This window comes from Electrophorus electricus, chromosome 1, assembly GCF_041902795.1.
Source record: "Electrophorus electricus isolate QZ-2024a chromosome 1, ASM4190279v1, whole genome shotgun sequence".
NCBI classification, from domain to species: Eukaryota; Metazoa; Chordata; class Actinopteri; order Gymnotiformes; family Gymnotidae; genus Electrophorus; species Electrophorus electricus.
The window spans coordinates 12177779-12193272 of NC_137497.1; the positions used below are offsets into that span (position 1 = coordinate 12177779).

At 37.6% G+C, this 15494-nt stretch overlaps 5 non-coding genes across 5 annotated transcripts; all 5 read left to right on the top strand.

Annotated features, from left to right (window-relative positions):
* The first annotated feature begins 1533 nt into the window (after positions 1-1533).
* On the top strand, positions 1534-1652 carry LOC145659824 (5S ribosomal RNA). Its single transcript, XR_014125960.1, has one exon. It is a non-coding gene; the product is annotated as a 5S ribosomal RNA (ribosomal RNA).
* Positions 1653-4696: 3044 nt separating this feature from the next.
* LOC145659825 (5S ribosomal RNA) lies at positions 4697-4815 on the top strand. Its single transcript, XR_014125962.1, has one exon. It is a non-coding gene; the product is annotated as a 5S ribosomal RNA (ribosomal RNA).
* Positions 4816-7810: 2995 nt separating this feature from the next.
* Positions 7811-7929, top strand: LOC145659827 (5S ribosomal RNA). The gene has a single exon (XR_014125963.1). It is a non-coding gene; the product is annotated as a 5S ribosomal RNA (ribosomal RNA).
* Positions 7930-10968: 3039 nt separating this feature from the next.
* On the top strand, positions 10969-11087 carry LOC145659830 (5S ribosomal RNA). The gene has a single exon (XR_014125965.1). It is a non-coding gene; the product is annotated as a 5S ribosomal RNA (ribosomal RNA).
* A 2992-nt stretch (positions 11088-14079) lies between these two features.
* Positions 14080-14198, top strand: LOC145659832 (5S ribosomal RNA). Its single transcript, XR_014125967.1, has one exon. It is a non-coding gene; the product is annotated as a 5S ribosomal RNA (ribosomal RNA).
* The last annotated feature ends 1296 nt before the right edge of the window (positions 14199-15494 follow it).

Below are 15494 nucleotides of genomic sequence, written 5' to 3' on the forward strand. Positions count from 1 at the left end.
TTGTTTTACCTACTTTGTTAAAATATACCAACTTTTCTGTGTTAATCCTGTGTTTTAATTTACATACATATATAAATATATATACACACAGCATATGTGCATTTCAAACCCACAGTCCATGAACACACTGTGGTGGAGGGTAACTATCACAAGACATTACACTCATACTGTGTGCATCTGTGCCTGTATCACTCCACCACACAGAAAACAGCATGAAAAACCTTTCCCAGTTTCCAAAGATTTCCAACTTTAATGTGTTGATTTGTACAGAGACTTCTACATGTGTAACTTGTAGAACAGCGTGTATCATATGTACAGAAATAAACTGCAGCTGAAGAGTCCTTTAGCATCATTTATTGTGCATGTGTTTTTTTTGGGGACTTCTCACTGGTGCTCACAATTTATTATTACATGGGTAGTACACACACACACACACGCGCACACACATACTAACAAGCAATTTTTACATGTTTATATGTCATCAAAGGTACAGAGATATTATTGTTTATTTAATGTTTCTTTTGAAAATGTTAGTTTGCTAATCGCAATGTCATGAAATCTTGTATCCTGTGTAAAAACCCCAGCTGCTGTGGTTGCTATGGTGACAGCGATGCTTGTTAATGTTAGCGCAGATCTTTTCGACATGTTATTATGTTGTTTTTTGTTGTTGTGATTTTCTATCTTTCATTGGTTAAATGATAGAATATGGGTTTTCTGGTTAAGTTTCACTTTCTAAATGTTTACTCGATTTGTAATCAACTCGTTATTTTTAGTATTTTAACATGCTGTTTGTAGTGGTTGATCATTCCTGTTCATATTTGTTATTATGACATTAGGCTACTTACGTTATTTATGTGACCTACAGGACATTGTTGTGCTGCGCTTAACATTACACAGCACAATATAGCAACTTAGATTTCCAGATGAAATTTTTTTTTTACTAACGGACCTTGAGGGGAGGAGAGTCTGCCAGTCTCTCTCTCTCTCACATGCACACACACGCACGCAATTTCATTTTTCCATGTTTTTACAGTAAAGGTTCACAGACCCAGTACTGCCGCTTGCCTCGTGATGTTAACAGTGCCAGAACAAAACGCAGCATCACAGCGAGTAGACAGAATTGTCGGGGTACACAAGCTGGCTTGGTATTGTGAAACAGTGCGGTTGTGCACAGCTGGATCTCTTGAGTTGTCGCGTATTTGTTCACTGAACGTATGGATGGACAGGTAGCTAGCTCACGTTAGTTGTAGGAACTAAGCACAGCTTAGCTTGCTCTAGCTAGAAGTGTCCAATACAGCGATACGCTGTATAATGATCCCATAAAGTAAACTTCATATCATTTTAAGCAACGGATCATCCAGCATATTGCAGAGAGGAAGAGCATGTTAAAGCAATGAAAAAAAGAAAGCAAAAACATGAAGGCATTGTGTAAGGCATTGTTTTATCGCTTCGACAAGAGCTTAATCGGGTGATTGTGTCTGTAGCCACGCTGTCGATGTATTGCATAAAGGCGCATTTTTCGCCGCTTTCATCGCTTACGGCCATACCACTCTGAACACGCCCGATCTCGTCCGATCTCGGAAGCTAAGCAGGGTCGGGCCTGGTTAGTACTTGGATGGGAGACCGCCTGGGAATACCAGGTGCTGTAAGCTTTTCTTCTTAGCTATGTTTCTTTTCATTTTTGCCTCTTTTCACGTACAACGTGGCTTCATTTCTTTAGGGTTTTATTTTATGCTTTCTTTCTTGCTTTTAGGTTTAGAACTGTAGCATTTTGGAGCTTAGTAAGTGCACCGGGTTCTCATAAACGTATGTATGTTTGTCTTATCAATTTCACCAAAACAACTCCATGTTTCTTTACTTTTACATCTTTCTCTTACCTTCATGTATTATGCCGTTTGTGTGTGCGAACACTTTCGGAGCAATTATCTAGGTGCGTTGGACCGCACGCCACTCAAAGCTTTTATTAACGGAACTGGAGGTTGGTTGCGTCGAGTTCAACTCCGTCCAATCATTTTGGGATTAGAACATGGTTTTACTCTTGAATCCCTTTCGACATTATATGTGCTATGTACATTTTAATGGGTGTTGTTTTGGGAAGGGATAGACTAATTTTAGTTACTGCAGCCTTTCTTTCGTTTGCTAACTATATTCATTCTGTTCCTTCTACCAGGGGAGCCAAGTCTGTCTCTCACTCATACATACACACACACACACACACACACACACACACACACACACACACACACACACACACACACACACACACACATTAACAAGCAGTTGATTTTTTACATGTTTATATATCATCACAGGTACAGAGATATTATTTTTTATTTTATGTTTCTTTTGAAAATGTTAGTTTGCTAATCGCAATGTAATGAAATCTTGTATCCTGTGGAAAAGCACAGTGGAAAAAATATTATTTCTTAATAAAAGTGAATAAAGTCACCACAGTATTCATAAGCATAACCATTTTTCCCATCTTTGAAAAACACTGCAACAGTCTTAAAAACATCTCAACATAAACATCTCATGTCCTATTTGGTTTATTTAAACATTGACTGAAATCAACCTGTTTTTTGACACTAGTAGACCTCCAAAACCATTACCTACACATCAAAAACAGATTAGATGAATGAATGAACCACACAAAATCATATTAAGGTGTTTTTATTTCTATTGTTGGCAGTGACTATTCCCATGCTGTCACTGGTGCAAAACAGCCAAGAGATCCATCACAAATAGTTGAAATGACAATAAAGGTTTAGCCAGCAGGGGGGTTTGTGTGCACATGAAGCCTCCAGATATGAACCTTTTTTTGAACCAATTGGATGGAAAGCTTCAAGGATTCATCTGGCAATCACTACAAAAACAAACAAAAATGTTTTAAAAAATAGAATTTAGCATTTACAAGTTACAAGTTCAATAAAAGAAAATCAGCAATCATAAATTCTCCAAAATAAGTCAACATCAAAACTCCACTCTTGAAATTTCCTTTGGAAACTAATACAAGGAAAAACAGGAAATTGGGTGATGTCACTTCCTGTCTTTAAGCAGGACAATTCCCCATAAAGCTCCCCTTCAAAGACAACATGGAAGACTCTCCACAAAAAAGTCACAGGTAAGTTCATTTTTTCTTAATATACTTTTGTTTTACCTACTTTGTTAAAATATACCAACTTTTCTGTGTTAATCCTGTGTTTTAATTTACATACATATATAAATATATATACACACAGCATATGTGCATTTCAAACCCACAGTCCATGAACACACTGTGGTGGAGGGTAACTATCACAAGACATTACACTCATACTGTGTGCATCTGTGCCTGTATCACTCCACCACACAGAAAACAGCATGAAAAACCTTTCCCAGTTTCCAAAGATTTCCAACTTTAATGTGTTGATTTGTACAGAGACTTCTACATGTGTAACTTGTAGAACAGCGTGTATCATATGTACAGAAATAAACTGCAGCTGAAGAGTCCTTTAGCATCATTTATTGTGCATGTGTTTTTTTTGGGGACTTCTCACTGGTGCTCACAATTTATTATTACATGGGTAGTACACACACACACACACACACACACACACGCGCACACACATACTAACAAGCAATTTTTACATGTTTATATGTCATCAAAGGTACAGAGATATTATTGTTTATTTAATGTTTCTTTTGAAAATGTTAGTTTGCTAATCGCAATGTCATGAAATCTTGTATCCTGTGTAAAAACCCCAGCTGCTGTGGTTGCTATGGTGACAGCGATGCTTGTTAATGTTAGCGCAGATCTTTTCGACATGTTATTATGTTGTTTTTTGTTGTTGTGATTTTCTATCTTTCATTGGTTAAATGATAGAATATGGGTTTTCTGGTTAAGTTTCACTTTCTAAATGTTTACTCGATTTGTAATCAACTCGTTATTTTTAGTATTTTAACATGCTGTTTGTAGTGGTTGATCATTCCTGTTCATATTTGTTATTATGACATTAGGCTACTTACGTTATTTATGTGACCTACAGGACATTGTTGTGCTGCGCTTAACATTACACAGCACAATATAGCAACTTAGATTTCCAGATGAAATTTTTTTTTTACTAACGGACCTTGAGGGGAGGAGAGTCTGCCAGTCTCTCTCTCTCTCACATGCACACACACGCACGCAATTTCATTTTTCCATGTTTTTACAGTAAAGGTTCACAGACCCAGTACTGCCGCTTGCCTCGTGATGTTAACAGTGCCAGAACAAAACGCAGCATCACAGCGAGTAGACAGAATTGTCGGGGTACACAAGCTGGCTTGGTATTGTGAAACAGTGCGGTTGTGCACAGCTGGATCTCTTGAGTTGTCGCGTATTTGTTCACTGAACGTATGGATGGACAGGTAGCTAGCTCACGTTAGTTGTAGGAACTAAGCACAGCTTAGCTTGCTCTAGCTAGAAGTGTTGTCCAATACAGCGATACGCTGTATAATGATCCCATAAAGTAAACTTCATATCATTTTAAGCAACGGATCATCCAGCATATTGCAGAGAGGAAGAGCATGTTAAAGCAATGAAAAAAAGAAAGCAAAAACATGAAGGCATTGTGTAAGGCATTGTTTTATCGCTTCGACAAGAGCTTAATCGGGTGATTGTGTCTGTAGCCACGCTGTCGATGTATTGCATAAAGGCGCATTTTTCGCCGCTTTCATCGCTTACGGCCATACCACTCTGAACACGCCCGATCTCGTCCGATCTCGGAAGCTAAGCAGGGTCGGGCCTGGTTAGTACTTGGATGGGAGACCGCCTGGGAATACCAGGTGCTGTAAGCTTTTCTTCTTAGCTATGTTTCTTTTCATTTTTGCCTCTTTTCACGTACAACGTGGCTTCATTTCTTTAGGGTTTTATTTTATGCTTTCTTTCTTGCTTTTAGGTTTAGAACTGTAGCATTTTGGAGCTTAGTAAGTGCACCGGGTTCTCATAAACGTATGTATGTTTGTCTTATCAATTTCACCAAAACAACTCCATGTTTCTTTACTTTTACATCTTTCTCTTACCTTCATGTATTATGCCGTTTGTGTGTGCGAACACTTTCGGAGCAATTATCTAGGTGCGTTGGACCGCACGCCACTCAAAGCTTTTATTAACGGAACTGGAGGTTGGTTGCGTCGAGTTCAACTCCGTCCAATCATTTTGGGATTAGAACATGGTTTTACTCTTGAATCCCTTTCGACATTATATGTGCTATGTACATTTTAATGGGTGTTGTTTTGGGAAGGGATAGACTAATTTTAGTTACTGCAGCCTTTCTTTCGTTTGCTAACTATATTCATTCTGTTCCTTCTACCAGGGGAGCCAAGTCTGTCTCTCACTCATACATACACACACACACACACACACACACACACACACACATTAACAAGCAATTGATTTTTTACATGTTTATATATCATCACAGGTACAGAGATATTATTTTTTATTTTATGTTTCTTTTGAAAATGTTAGTTTGCTAATCGCAATGTAATGAAATCTTGTATCCTGTGGAAAAGCACAGTGGAAAAAATATTATTTCTTAATAAAAGTGAATAAAGTCACCACAGTATTCATAAGCATAACCATTTTTCCCATCTTTGAAAAACACTGCAACAGTCTTAAAAACATCTCAACATAAACATCTCATGTCCTATTTGGTTTATTTAAACATTGACTGAAATCAACCTGTTTTTTGACACTAGTAGACCTCCAAAACCATTACCTACACATCAAAAACAGATTAGATGAATGAATGAACCACACAAAATCATATTAAGGTGTTTTTATTTCTATTGTTGGCAGTGACTATTCCCATGCTGTCACTGGTGCAAAACAGCCAAGAGATCCATCACAAATAGTTGAAATGACAATAAAGGTTTAGCCAGCAGGGGGGTTTGTGTGCACATGAAGCCTCCAGATATGAACCTTTTTTTGAACCAATTGGATGGAAAGCTTCAAGGATTCATCTGGCAATCACTACAAAAACAAACAAAAATGTTTTAAAAAATAGAATTTAGCATTTACAAGTTACAAGTTCAATAAAAGAAAATCAGCAATCATAAATTCTCCAAAATAAGTCAACATCAAAACTCCACTCTTGAAATTTCCTTTGGAAACTAATACAAGGAAAAACAGGAAATTGGGTGATGTCACTTCCTGTCTTTAAGCAGGACAATTCCCCATAAAGCTCCCCTTCAAAGACAACATGGAAGACTCTCCACAAAAAAGTCACAGGTAAGTTCATTTTTTCTTAATATACTTTTGTTTTACCTACTTTGTTAAAATATACCAACTTTTCTGTGTTAATCCTGTGTTTTAATTTACATACATATATAAATATATATACACACAGCATATGTGCATTTCAAACCCACAGTCCATGAACACACTGTGGTGGAGGGTAACTATCACAAGACATTACACTCATACTGTGTGCATCTGTGCCTGTATCACTCCACCACACAGAAAACAGCATGAAAAACCTTTCCCAGTTTCCAAAGATTTCCAACTTTAATGTGTTGATTTGTACAGAGACTTCTACATGTGTAACTTGTAGAACAGCGTGTATCATATGTACAGAAATAAACTGCAGCTGAAGAGTCCTTTAGCATCATTTATTGTGCATGTGTTTTTTTTGGGGACTTCTCACTGGTGCTCACAATTTATTATTACATGGGTAGTACACACACACACACACGCGCACACACATACTAACAAGCAATTTTTACATGTTTATATGTCATCAAAGGTACAGAGATATTATTGTTTATTTAATGTTTCTTTTGAAAATGTTAGTTTGCTAATCGCAATGTCATGAAATCTTGTATCCTGTGTAAAAACCCCAGCTGCTGTGGTTGCTATGGTGACAGCGATGCTTGTTAATGTTAGCGCAGATCTTTTCGACATGTTATTATGTTGTTTTTTGTTGTTGTGATTTTCTATCTTTCATTGGTTAAATGATAGAATATGGGTTTTCTGGTTAAGTTTCACTTTCTAAATGTTTACTCGATTTGTAATCAACTCGTTATTTTTAGTATTTTAACATGCTGTTTGTAGTGGTTGATCATTCCTGTTCATATTTGTTATTATGACATTAGGCTACTTACGTTATTTATGTGACCTACAGGACATTGTTGTGCTGCGCTTAACATTACACAGCACAATATAGCAACTTAGATTTCCAGATGAAATTTTTTTTTTACTAACGGACCTTGAGGGGAGGAGAGTCTGCCAGTCTCTCTCTCTCTCACATGCACACACACGCACGCAATTTCATTTTTCCATGTTTTTACAGTAAAGGTTCACAGACCCAGTACTGCCGCTTGCCTCGTGATGTTAACAGTGCCAGAACAAAACGCAGCATCACAGCGAGTAGACAGAATTGTCGGGGTACACAAGCTGGCTTGGTATTGTGAAACAGTGCGGTTGTGCACAGCTGGATCTCTTGAGTTGTCGCGTATTTGTTCACTGAACGTATGGATGGACAGGTAGCTAGCTCACGTTAGTTGTAGGAACTAAGCACAGCTTAGCTTGCTCTAGCTAGAAGTGTCCAATACAGCGATACGCTGTATAATGATCCCATAAAGTAAACTTCATATCATTTTAAGCAACGGATCATCCAGCATATTGCAGAGAGGAAGAGCATGTTAAAGCAATGAAAAAAAGAAAGCAAAAACATGAAGGCATTGTGTAAGGCATTGTTTTATCGCTTCGACAAGAGCTTAATCGGGTGATTGTGTCTGTAGCCACGCTGTCGATGTATTGCATAAAGGCGCATTTTTCGCCGCTTTCATCGCTTACGGCCATACCACTCTGAACACGCCCGATCTCGTCCGATCTCGGAAGCTAAGCAGGGTCGGGCCTGGTTAGTACTTGGATGGGAGACCGCCTGGGAATACCAGGTGCTGTAAGCTTTTCTTCTTAGCTATGTTTCTTTTCATTTTTGCCTCTTTTCACGTACAACGTGGCTTCATTTCTTTAGGGTTTTATTTTATGCTTTCTTTCTTGCTTTTAGGTTTAGAACTGTAGCATTTTGGAGCTTAGTAAGTGCACCGGGTTCTCATAAACGTATGTATGTTTGTCTTATCAATTTCACCAAAACAACTCCATGTTTCTTTACTTTTACATCTTTCTCTTACCTTCATGTATTATGCCGTTTGTGTGTGCGAACACTTTCGGAGCAATTATCTAGGTGCGTTGGACCGCACGCCACTCAAAGCTTTTATTAACGGAACTGGAGGTTGGTTGCGTCGAGTTCAACTCCGTCCAATCATTTTGGGATTAGAACATGGTTTTACTCTTGAATCCCTTTCGACATTATATGTGCTATGTACATTTTAATGGGTGTTGTTTTGGGAAGGGATAGACTAATTTTAGTTACTGCAGCCTTTCTTTCGTTTGCTAACTATATTCATTCTGTTCCTTCTACCAGGGGAGCCAAGTCTGTCTCTCACTCATACATACACACACACACACACACACACACACACACACACACACACACACACACACACACACACACACACACACACATTAACAAGCAGTTGATTTTTTACATGTTTATATATCATCACAGGTACAGAGATATTATTTTTTATTTTATGTTTCTTTTGAAAATGTTAGTTTGCTAATCGCAATGTAATGAAATCTTGTATCCTGTGGAAAAGCACAGTGGAAAAAATATTATTTCTTAATAAAAGTGAATAAAGTCACCACAGTATTCATAAGCATAACCATTTTTCCCATCTTTGAAAAACACTGCAACAGTCTTAAAAACATCTCAACATAAACATCTCATGTCCTATTTGGTTTATTTAAACATTGACTGAAATCAACCTGTTTTTTGACACTAGTAGACCTCCAAAACCATTACCTACACATCAAAAACAGATTAGATGAATGAATGAACCACACAAAATCATATTAAGGTGTTTTTATTTCTATTGTTGGCAGTGACTATTCCCATGCTGTCACTGGTGCAAAACAGCCAAGAGATCCATCACAAATAGTTGAAATGACAATAAAGGTTTAGCCAGCAGGGGGGTTTGTGTGCACATGAAGCCTCCAGATATGAACCTTTTTTTGAACCAATTGGATGGAAAGCTTCAAGGATTCATCTGGCAATCACTACAAAAACAAACAAAAATGTTTTAAAAAATAGAATTTAGCATTTACAAGTTACAAGTTCAATAAAAGAAAATCAGCAATCATAAATTCTCCAAAATAAGTCAACATCAAAACTCCACTCTTGAAATTTCCTTTGGAAACTAATACAAGGAAAAACAGGAAATTGGGTGATGTCACTTCCTGTCTTTAAGCAGGACAATTCCCCATAAAGCTCCCCTTCAAAGACAACATGGAAGACTCTCCACAAAAAAGTCACAGGTAAGTTCATTTTTTCTTAATATACTTTTGTTTTACCTACTTTGTTAAAATATACCAACTTTTCTGTGTTAATCCTGTGTTTTAATTTACATACATATATATACACACAGCATATGTGCATTTCAAACCCACAGTCCATGAACACACTGTGGTGGAGGGTAACTATCACAAGACATTACACTCATACTGTGTGCATCTGTGCCTGTATCACTCCACCACACAGAAAACAGCATGAAAAACCTTTCCCAGTTTCCAAAGATTTCCAACTTTAATGTGTTGATTTGTACAGAGACTTCTACATGTGTAACTTGTAGAACAGCGTGTATCATATGTACAGAAATAAACTGCAGCTGAAGAGTCCTTTAGCATCATTTATTGTGCATGTGTTTTTTTTGGGGACTTCTCACTGGTGCTCACAATTTATTATTACATGGGTAGTACACACACACACACACACACACACACACACACGCGCACACACATACTAACAAGCAATTTTTACATGTTTATATGTCATCAAAGGTACAGAGATATTATTGTTTATTTAATGTTTCTTTTGAAAATGTTAGTTTGCTAATCGCAATGTCATGAAATCTTGTATCCTGTGTAAAAACCCCAGCTGCTGTGGTTGCTATGGTGACAGCGATGCTTGTTAATGTTAGCGCAGATCTTTTCGACATGTTATTATGTTGTTTTTTGTTGTTGTGATTTTCTATCTTTCATTGGTTAAATGATAGAATATGGGTTTTCTGGTTAAGTTTCACTTTCTAAATGTTTACTCGATTTGTAATCAACTCGTTATTTTTAGTATTTTAACATGCTGTTTGTAGTGGTTGATCATTCCTGTTCATATTTGTTATTATGACATTAGGCTACTTACGTTATTTATGTGACCTACAGGACATTGTTGTGCTGCGCTTAACATTACACAGCACAATATAGCAACTTAGATTTCCAGATGAAATTTTTTTTTTACTAACGGACCTTGAGGGGAGGAGAGTCTGCCAGTCTCTCTCTCTCTCACATGCACACACACGCACGCAATTTCATTTTTCCATGTTTTTACAGTAAAGGTTCACAGACCCAGTACTGCCGCTTGCCTCGTGATGTTAACAGTGCCAGAACAAAACGCAGCATCACAGCGAGTAGACAGAATTGTCGGGGTACACAAGCTGGCTTGGTATTGTGAAACAGTGCGGTTGTGCACAGCTGGATCTCTTGAGTTGTCGCGTATTTGTTCACTGAACGTATGGATGGACAGGTAGCTAGCTCACGTTAGTTGTAGGAACTAAGCACAGCTTAGCTTGCTCTAGCTAGAAGTGTCCAATACAGCGATACGCTGTATAATGATCCCATAAAGTAAACTTCATATCATTTTAAGCAACGGATCATCCAGCATATTGCAGAGAGGAAGAGCATGTTAAAGCAATGAAAAAAAGAAAGCAAAAACATGAAGGCATTGTGTAAGGCATTGTTTTATCGCTTCGACAAGAGCTTAATCGGGTGATTGTGTCTGTAGCCACGCTGTCGATGTATTGCATAAAGGCGCATTTTTCGCCGCTTTCATCGCTTACGGCCATACCACTCTGAACACGCCCGATCTCGTCCGATCTCGGAAGCTAAGCAGGGTCGGGCCTGGTTAGTACTTGGATGGGAGACCGCCTGGGAATACCAGGTGCTGTAAGCTTTTCTTCTTAGCTATGTTTCTTTTCATTTTTGCCTCTTTTCACGTACAACGTGGCTTCATTTCTTTAGGGTTTTATTTTATGCTTTCTTTCTTGCTTTTAGGTTTAGAACTGTAGCATTTTGGAGCTTAGTAAGTGCACCGGGTTCTCATAAACGTATGTATGTTTGTCTTATCAATTTCACCAAAACAACTCCATGTTTCTTTACTTTTACATCTTTCTCTTACCTTCATGTATTATGCCGTTTGTGTGTGCGAACACTTTCGGAGCAATTATCTAGGTGCGTTGGACCGCACGCCACTCAAAGCTTTTATTAACGGAACTGGAGGTTGGTTGCGTCGAGTTCAACTCCGTCCAATCATTTTGGGATTAGAACATGGTTTTACTCTTGAATCCCTTTCGACATTATATGTGCTATGTACATTTTAATGGGTGTTGTTTTGGGAAGGGATAGACTAATTTTAGTTACTGCAGCCTTTCTTTCGTTTGCTAACTATATTCATTCTGTTCCTTCTACCAGGGGAGCCAAGTCTGTCTCTCACTCATACATACACACACACACACACACACACACACACACACACATTAACAAGCAATTGATTTTTTACATGTTTATATATCATCACAGGTACAGAGATATTATTTTTTATTTTATGTTTCTTTTGAAAATGTTAGTTTGCTAATCGCAATGTAATGAAATCTTGTATCCTGTGGAAAAGCACAGTGGAAAAAATATTATTTCTTAATAAAAGTGAATAAAGTCACCACAGTATTCATAAGCATAACCATTTTTCCCATCTTTGAAAAACACTGCAACAGTCTTAAAAACATCTCAACATAAACATCTCATGTCCTATTTGGTTTATTTAAACATTGACTGAAATCAACCTGTTTTTTGACACTAGTAGACCTCCAAAACCATTACCTACACATCAAAAACAGATTAGATGAATGAATGAACCACACAAAATCATATTAAGGTGTTTTTATTTCTATTGTTGGCAGTGACTATTCCCATGCTGTCACTGGTGCAAAACAGCCAAGAGATCCATCACAAATAGTTGAAATGACAATAAAGGTTTAGCCAGCAGGGGGGTTTGTGTGCACATGAAGCCTCCAGATATGAACCTTTTTTTGAACCAATTGGATGGAAAGCTTCAAGGATTCATCTGGCAATCACTACAAAAACAAACAAAAATGTTTTAAAAAATAGAATTTAGCATTTACAAGTTACAAGTTCAATAAAAGAAAATCAGCAATCATAAATTCTCCAAAATAAGTCAACATCAAAACTCCACTCTTGAAATTTCCTTTGGAAACTAATACAAGGAAAAACAGGAAATTGGGTGATGTCACTTCCTGTCTTTAAGCAGGACAATTCCCCATAAAGCTCCCCTTCAAAGACAACATGGAAGACTCTCCACAAAAAAGTCACAGGTAAGTTCATTTTTTCTTAATATACTTTTGTTTTACCTACTTTGTTAAAATATACCAACTTTTCTGTGTTAATCCTGTGTTTTAATTTACATACATATATAAATATATATACACACAGCATATGTGCATTTCAAACCCACAGTCCATGAACACACTGTGGTGGAGGGTAACTATCACAAGACATTACACTCATACTGTGTGCATCTGTGCCTGTATCACTCCACCACACAGAAAACAGCATGAAAAACCTTTCCCAGTTTCCAAAGATTTCCAACTTTAATGTGTTGATTTGTACAGAGACTTCTACATGTGTAACTTGTAGAACAGCGTGTATCATATGTACAGAAATAAACTGCAGCTGAAGAGTCCTTTAGCATCATTTATTGTGCATGTGTTTTTTTTGGGGACTTCTCACTGGTGCTCACAATTTATTATTACATGGGTAGTACACACACACACACACGCGCACACACATACTAACAAGCAATTTTTACATGTTTATATGTCATCAAAGGTACAGAGATATTATTGTTTATTTAATGTTTCTTTTGAAAATGTTAGTTTGCTAATCGCAATGTCATGAAATCTTGTATCCTGTGTAAAAACCCCAGCTGCTGTGGTTGCTATGGTGACAGCGATGCTTGTTAATGTTAGCGCAGATCTTTTCGACATGTTATGTTGTTTTTTGTTGTTGTGATTTTCTATCTTTCATTGGTTAAATGATAGAATATGGGTTTTCTGGTTAAGTTTCACTTTCTAAATGTTTACTCGATTTGTAATCAACTCGTTATTTTTAGTATTTTAACATGCTGTTTGTAGTGGTTGATCATTCCTGTTCATATTTGTTATTATGACATTAGGCTACTTACGTTATTTATGTGACCTACAGGACATTGTTGTGCTGCGCTTAACATTACACAGCACAATATAGCAACTTAGATTTCCAGATGAAATTTTTTTTTTACTAACGGACCTTGAGGGGAGGAGAGTCTGCCAGTCTCTCTCTCTCTCACATGCACACACACGCACGCAATTTCATTTTTCCATGTTTTTACAGTAAAGGTTCACAGACCCAGTACTGCCGCTTGCCTCGTGATGTTAACAGTGCCAGAACAAAACGCAGCATCACAGCGAGTAGACAGAATTGTCGGGGTACACAAGCTGGCTTGGTATTGTGAAACAGTGCGGTTGTGCACAGCTGGATCTCTTGAGTTGTCGCGTATTTGTTCACTGAACGTATGGATGGACAGGTAGCTAGCTCACGTTAGTTGTAGGAACTAAGCACAGCTTAGCTTGCTCTAGCTAGAAGTGTCCAATACAGCGATACGCTGTATAATGATCCCATAAAGTAAACTTCATATCATTTTAAGCAACGGATCATCCAGCATATTGCAGAGAGGAAGAGCATGTTAAAGCAATGAAAAAAAGAAAGCAAAAACATGAAGGCATTGTGTAAGGCATTGTTTTATCGCTTCGACAAGAGCTTAATCGGGTGATTGTGTCTGTAGCCACGCTGTCGATGTATTGCATAAAGGCGCATTTTTCGCCGCTTTCATCGCTTACGGCCATACCACTCTGAACACGCCCGATCTCGTCCGATCTCGGAAGCTAAGCAGGGTCGGGCCTGGTTAGTACTTGGATGGGAGACCGCCTGGGAATACCAGGTGCTGTAAGCTTTTCTTCTTAGCTATGTTTCTTTTCATTTTTGCCTCTTTTCACGTACAACGTGGCTTCATTTCTTTAGGGTTTTATTTTATGCTTTCTTTCTTGCTTTTAGGTTTAGAACTGTAGCATTTTGGAGCTTAGTAAGTGCACCGGGTTCTCATAAACGTATGTATGTTTGTCTTATCAATTTCACCAAAACAACTCCATGTTTCTTTACTTTTACATCTTTCTCTTACCTTCATGTATTATGCCGTTTGTGTGTGCGAACACTTTCGGAGCAATTATCTAGGTGCGTTGGACCGCACGCCACTCAAAGCTTTTATTAACGGAACTGGAGGTTGGTTGCGTCGAGTTCAACTCCGTCCAATCATTTTGGGATTAGAACATGGTTTTACTCTTGAATCCCTTTCGACATTATATGTGCTATGTACATTTTAATGGGTGTTGTTTTGGGAAGGGATAGACTAATTTTAGTTACTGCAGCCTTTCTTTCGTTTGCTAACTATATTCATTCTGTTCCTTCTACCAGGGGAGCCAAGTCTGTCTCTCACTCATACATACATACACACACACACACACACACACACACACACACACACACACACACACACACACACACACACACATTAACAAGCAGTTGATTTTTTACATGTTTATATATCATCACAGGTACAGAGATATTATTTTTTATTTTATGTTTCTTTTGAAAATGTTAGTTTGCTAATCGCAATGTAATGAAATCTTGTATCCTGTGGAAAAGCACAGTGGAAAAAATATTATTTCTTAATAAAAGTGAATAAAGTCACCACAGTATTCATAAGCATAACCATTTTCCCATCTTTGAAAAACACTGCAACAGTCTTAAAAACATCTCAACATAAACATCTCATGTCCTATTTGGTTTATTTAAACATTGACTGAAATCAACCTGTTTTTTGACACTAGTAGACCTCCAAAACCATTACCTACACATCAAAAACAGATTAGATGAATGAATGAACCACACAAAATCATATTAAGGTGTTTTTATTTCTATTGTTGGCAGTGACTATTCCCATGCTGTCACTGGTGCAAAACAGCCAAGAGATCCATCACAAATAGTTGAAATGACAATAAAGGTTTAGCCAGCAGGGGGGTTTGTGTGCACATGAAGCCTCCAGATATGAACCTTTTTTTGAACCAATTGGATGGAAAGCTTCAAGGATTCATCTGGCAATCACTACAAAAACAAACAAAAATGTTTTAAAAAATAGAATTTAGCATTTACAAGTTACAAGTTCAATAAAAGAAAATCAGCAATCATAAAT